The sequence below is a fragment of the Phyllostomus hastatus genome, unplaced genomic scaffold (genome assembly GCF_019186645.2).
Source record: "Phyllostomus hastatus isolate PE091 unplaced genomic scaffold, TTU_PhHast_1.1 phas_contig_459, whole genome shotgun sequence".
Lineage (NCBI taxonomy): Eukaryota > Metazoa > Chordata > Mammalia > Chiroptera > Phyllostomidae > Phyllostomus > Phyllostomus hastatus.
The window spans coordinates 20345-26752 of NW_025333883.1; the positions used below are offsets into that span (position 1 = coordinate 20345).

General features: G+C 53.0%; 1 pseudogene; it reads right to left on the reverse strand.

The window, feature by feature from the left end:
- Window positions 1-2516: 2516 nt before the first annotated feature.
- Window positions 2517-4867, reverse strand: LOC123822883 (annotated as a pseudogene).
- Window positions 4868-6408: the final 1541 nt, after the last annotated feature.

A 6408-nucleotide genomic window follows, 5' to 3' on the forward strand; every position in this document is an offset into this window, starting at 1 on the left:
ATCTTCGTTCCGATTTCCTGTGTTGGAGTTGCTCAGCCCCTCCCTCCTTGAACAGGTGGACAGTGTCCAATGTGGACTGTGAGCTGCACAAGAGGGACACATTCCCTCCTGAGGCCACCACTGGGCCTGGGTGGGCTGAGAGGGAGGGTGCACTGTGCTCTCCTGAGGGAGAAGGAAGATCTGAGTTAAAGGGGACCATCACCCCACCTTCACCAGGTGTGTGCTGTGAGGGGTGTGGCCCCCCTAAAGCCAAACTCTGTCCCCTTCATCCTCTGAGGAGGAGCCCACAGTGGGGAGGAGACCCGGGTTCCCCTTACCTGTCACCACCAGGAGCAGGGGCTCACTCCTCTCAGACAGTGTATGCCCAGTGTTGTATGCACACTGGTACAGTCCTGTGTGCTGTGAGCTCATGGACTGAATGAGGAACCTGATCTTGTTACTGGAGGTCTCTGGGATGCTCGTATTCAAGGGCTGAGAGTACCTGTCTTTATACAGACTGTAGCCATCCGCCTGCAGAGATCCCTGACACCAGATGGTCACAGGGCTCCCCTTGCTCACCCTGGGGCCTGGGTCAGCCCAGATGGAGGGTTTAGGGAGAACTTCTGGAAAGGAATCAGACTTGCACTGTCAGGAGGGTCCTTATGCCCTCAGTTTTTCCACCTGTCACTCCAAGCCCCATCCCACACTGGTCACCACCAGTCCAGACCCACTGTGTGTCCCCCAGCTGCCCAGGGGTATCTTTGTACTGATGTAGGAAGTCTGGGGGAGGACTTACCTGCCTGGCCCTTGTCCAATGGGCCCTGATGCAGGCCTGGAAGAGAGTCCCTGTGAGATTTTCCTTCAACTGGTAGGATATGAGAGAAGAGATGTAGGATGGCTTAATTCATCTCTTTTCTAATCTTCAATGGGTTTCTCAATTCCCAATTGAATTCCCTGAGGTGAGCATCTCTGGGGTCTGGTCTTGCATTGCTTTGGAAATCCTAGATGCGCATGGGGGACTTCAATTTGTTCTGAGTGCCAGGACATGAAGAAGTGACGACTGTATCTATCTTATCACTGCTCCACCTCAGCTAAGTCTTTGTGTCTCTGACTTGGGAACATAATTTCCATGTCACATTCCTTCCTTTTTTCTATCAATCTTTGTTTTTTAAAAAATAAGATACTGACCATGTACAACACAGTCATTTTTGGTATTGAGAATTACCAAAATTAACATAACCTCTAAGTGTTCCCTCAGTTTGTAATATAATAGGAAGATTGGTAAGAAAGTAGCAAAAAGATAAATGAAAAAATAAAATCTTTACATGCACACCTGCATGAAAATGCGGATCTCTGTAGATCACAGACAGACTGTGATGATGTGACAAATGAAATCACAGGCAGTACAGGGAACTCTGGGAAGGGGAGGGGGCAACGTCAGGAGTTCTGATGGGAGGTGGTTTGGAAAATGACCTGACCCAGCTGACCACCTGGTGTCATGGAAATGGACCAAAAACCCTGCCATCCTCCCACACTCATGTAATGACAGTGGTCCCCCATGGAGACAAGACAAGCTCAGAATGAACTCATGTTCTTTCTCCCACAGGAATTCACTGGCATCAAAGTTCTAAACTGAGCTTTTATAGTCCTGGATTGGATTGTGATCTGATAGATGGGAGAAGCGAGTCCCAGATACAGGTGGGATTTTGTCGCTGGCATTCACTTCAAGGGGGCTGAGCCAACTCCATTTTGGTTTAGATTTATTAGAGGATCCCCTTCACACTGATTCATAATGAAAGGCCTCCCTGACTCTGTATCCGATGTGAAATTTATTCAACAGGGTCCAGGACAACTTTGTGGCCCATAATCACCAACACAGACAGAGGCAGGAGTGGCTCCTACTCTTTTCTCTCCACTTGACCTGGGCATCTTCTCCTTCATGTATTTCCTCCCTGCTGACCACATGGGACCCAGTGACTGCTTTGCTTCTTGAGTCAAGAGGCTCCTTCCTTATATCTCCACCTTTATCCCCAGGACTTCAGGAAACAAGGCCTTCTGGAGCTATTTGATGCACTGAAGTGTTGAAGTGAGAAATTAGCAGAAGCCTGGTGGAGTCTGAGTCTCCTCTGGGCTAAGAGAAATCTACTACACAACAGACATGAAGTTTGTCCATGTGGAGGAAGGTCTGCAGACCCCTAACTGCTGCATGACACAGGAACCAGGGGAGGCTGTGGGTGTGCCTGCATCTTCATGTCTCCTACAATCCAATAGCTGTCCCCTAAATGTTGTCCCTTTACACACTTCAGTCTCTTCCCTGCACACACAGCACTGGATGGACCCTCAGGTGGGGTGAGGTATGGAGAGGGTGGGGACTCCCCATCTTCTTCATCTCTTTATGGGGTGGGATTCCCCCTATTGATGACTTCATTGTTTTATCCTCCTTCTCATCCCAGCCTAGAGCTGTCCTGGGACAGAGTCTGCTCCCTCAATGGACATGGGGTGGGAGTCCCTCACCTGAGACCAGGAGCTCCAGGGGGTCACTGGGCTGTGACAGATGGAAGGGGGGAGCTGTAGCACCTGTGGGTCCCATTGTGGCTCCAGGTCACAGGGCTGATGGTGAAGTTGGCCTGAAAGAGGACAGCCATGTCCTGCAGATGAAACTGCTGGGAGGATCCAGGGACCCCTCCCTGTGCAGGTGGCAGGTGTCAGCCCTGACCTCAGAGTGACACTGCAGGGTCATGTTTGCTCCCCAGGGCACTGAGGGTTCTGGCTGGGCTGAGGGGGAGGGTTTCCAGGACATTGCTGAGGAGAGGAGGGCTGTGATCTGCAGGAGGTCACATCTCCTCCCATGACCTTGACCTTGAGCTGAAGGACCATGTCCTTCCCCAGGGACACTGTCTGTGACCCCTCCCAGCTTCTCTCAGTCCCTCTGGGTGGGCATCTGCTTTTTCTATACCCCTCACCTCCCGTTTCTCACTCCCTCTCCCAGACCTCAGCCCCTTTCAGCCTCTGCTCCCAGACCCTGACCTCAACTCCATCACCACTATGGTGACCCCAGTCCAGAGCCCTGAGCAGGCAGCCAGGACAGGGGGCAGGGCAGGGCTCCTCACCTGAAATCAGAATGTCCAGTGAGGCACTGGGGGCTGACCACACATAAGAGAGGTTGTGACCACTCTAGCACCTATAGCGGCCCCCATGGGTGAGGTTCACAGGGCCCAGGGGGAAGTCGGAGCTGTGCTGCCCATGAAGACTCTGGGGGTGTGTGGTCCCCTTGGCCTTGGTCAGAGCAAATCTGTCAAAGCTGGGCTCTGAGCAACACTGGAGTGTCAGGTTGTCTCCAGGCAGCACATGGGTCCTGGCTGGGCTAAGAGGGAGGGCTCCCTGTACACACCTGGGGAGACGGTCATTGTCACTCAGGGGACAGACACACCTACTACCCACACAGGGGCTCCAGGGAGATCTTTCACTTGTCCCTATTAAGCCTCCTACCTGTGGTTCTGTTCCCAGTAAACCCCTATCAGTGACCCCACAACCCTTAGGGTTTTACTAGGCACAAGGTTTAGATGAGAAATTTGGGGACAGGAAAGAATTGAAGCCAAGTGTGGGCCACCTCACCTGTGACCTCGATGTGCAGAGGGGCACTGGGCTGTGACCACACATTGGGGTTGGAGCTGGAGGAACCATAACATCTGTAGGTTCCCCCATGGGAGGTGTTCACAGGGCCCACAGAGAAGACAGCCTGCCATGCCCCAGCATAGGATCTCTGTTCTGATTTCCTGCTATGGAGCAGCTCACTTCCTCCCTCCTTCAGCAGGTGGAAAGGGCTTTGTGTGGACTGTGAGCTGCACAAGAGGGACACATTCCCTCCTGAGGCCACCACTGGGCCTGGATGGGCTGAGAGGGAGGGTGCACTGTGCTCTCCTGAGGGAGAAGGAGGATCTGAGTTAAGGGGGACAGTCACCTCACCTTCACCAGGTGTGTGCTGTGAGGGGTGAGGCCCCCCTAAAGCCACAGTCTGTCCCCTTCATCCTCTGAGGAGGAGCCCGCAGTGGGAAGGAGACCCGGGTTCTCCTTACCTGTCACCACCAGGAGCAGGGCCTCACTCCTCTCAGACAGTGTATGCCCAGTGTTGTATGCACACTGGTAAAGACCTGTATGCTGTGAGCTCATGGACTGAATGAGGAACCTGGTCTTGTTGCTGGAGGTCTCTGGGATCCTCTTCTCCAAGGTCAGAGAACCATTCTTTTTATAGAGAATGTAGCCACCTGCCTGCAGACCCCTGACACTAGATGGTCACAGGGCTCCCCTTTCTGACTCTGGGGCCTGGGTCAGCCCAGATGGAGGGTTTGGGGAGAACTTCTGGAAAGGAATCAGACCTCCAGTGTTAGGGGGTGTCATTGTCCCCTCAGTTGCCCAGCTGTCACTCCAAGGCCCCTCCCTACTGGTCCCCATCAGCACAGACCCACTCTGTGTCCCCAAGCTGCTCAGTGCATCATTGTGCTGAAGCAGGAGGTCTGAGGGAGGACTCACCTGTCTGGACCTGGTCCCACGGGCCCCAACACAGCCCTGGAAGAGAGTCCCTGTGAGATTTTCCTTCACCCACACACCGAAGCTCCTGACCTGTTCTAGGCCCCTGAGTCCTGAGGTCAGAGTTCAGGCTGAGCCACCTCTTCTTCCCTAGAAGTTGTGTTCCCACTGAGACTCATCATTCCCAGGTCCCCTTGGAACCAGCACCTGGGAGATGATGGGATCCCATGCCTTATCTTTCCCCCAAGCTCGCCGAGACAGAGAAGGATGGTGAGGGTCGGGGTCGTGGTGCTCCCTGTCATGGTCACCAGTGCGCAGACAATGTATAAAATCAGCAGCAACACAGAGTAACGAATGGTGTGTTAACACAGCCTCAGCTCTGTGTGACAGGTCATGGGTTCCTCATCAGTGGCCTGGCAGGAAGGGAAAGTAGCCCCTCCCTGTAGGAGGGGCCAGAGGAGTCAGCAAACTGGAGATTTCAGCCTGATCTGAGTCTCAGCAGACCCCACAGGCTCTGTACCCACCTTGTATCACACCCAGATCCAGAGGGTGACACCTGTCCCAGAACATGAGGGTAGAGGACACCAGGCAGGACTCAGGAGCAGCCCAATTTCTGTTCCAGTTGTGACTCTGCCTTTTCTTGATTTTTGTGTCCTTTGTTAAGTCACTTCCCTCTACTGAGACCCTGTCAGTGCCGTCTTTCTTCCTCTTTCCCACTGGCCAGACCATCAGGCAGCATGTGGTGAGCAGTCACCTTCTGCAGTCCTGGTGCCAGGCCCTGAAAAGGCACTGCTGAAGCTGCTGGACTCTGTCCTTGCACTCACAGGGCTCAGAGGAATGAGGACAGACAGGCTGATATGTAGACGGCAGACAGATCAGTTACAGTCTGGTGAGACTGTCCATGTTGGGAGAAAGAACAAGGCAGTGAGGTTCAGTAACAGGACGACAGTCATGCAACCTGGGTCCTGGCTGTGAGGGTGTCCTTCTTTGGGATGGGCTGACCCAAGGCATGAGCAGGGATCAGTCCAGAGACCATGGGCAGTGGGGCGTCCTTGACCAGAAAGAGCTTGGGCTGTTCTGAGAAGGTGCCGCAGTCAGGCAAAGGCTGTGTCCTGGGCACACAGGATCTGGAGCACCGTGCAGATAGTTTGGATTGTATCTTGGAGTCAGTGGGACAAACAAATTTATGTTTTAAAAAGGCTACCCCTTTGTGAAAACATCATGCCAGCAGGCTCTACTGATAATCAGCTCCATCAGAAATAAAATTCCAACATTCACCTGGCCCACGGATGGCATGTAGATCAGTATTTTAAGTCATTCACACAAACTTGTAATGCCAACTGCACTTACAGTTGACTGGGATGAGGCAGGACAGCTGTTGGTTTTTTCTTGATCTTGGGAAGTAGGTGACTATGTTCAGAGTGGCTGAGGAACAGCAGAGAAAGCGCAGGATTTTTAAATAGCTCAGTTTCTGTGGGTGGTTTGTGGTGGAGGGGAGTGTGGTTAAGTGGTGGTTTCAATTTAGGAGGGTGACTGGTGTTTCCTGGGGCTGGCGAGTTTAGCTCCAGCCTGACCACTGACAGCTTTCAATGTCAGATGGTGCAACGTGGATCTGTTCTAAGGGTGGCAACTGCTGGAGGAAGGGAGCAGGCAAGCTCAGACCACGTCCTTCATAGGAAGAGTCCTCAGGAGGTGGAGAGAGGAGCAGACTTGAACAAGGTGTGGGGCCTGGATTGGAGCTGCAGGAAGCAGGCTGATGTGATGATAAGACAATTGAGTCTTGTGATGGATGGGGGACATTGTCCAGAGGGGCTCAGTGGGACATCATGGGGTGGAGTGGATGATCGTCAGGGAAATGGGAGAGTGGGAAAGGAAGGCTGTTCCATGCTCTTCTTGGTGCCT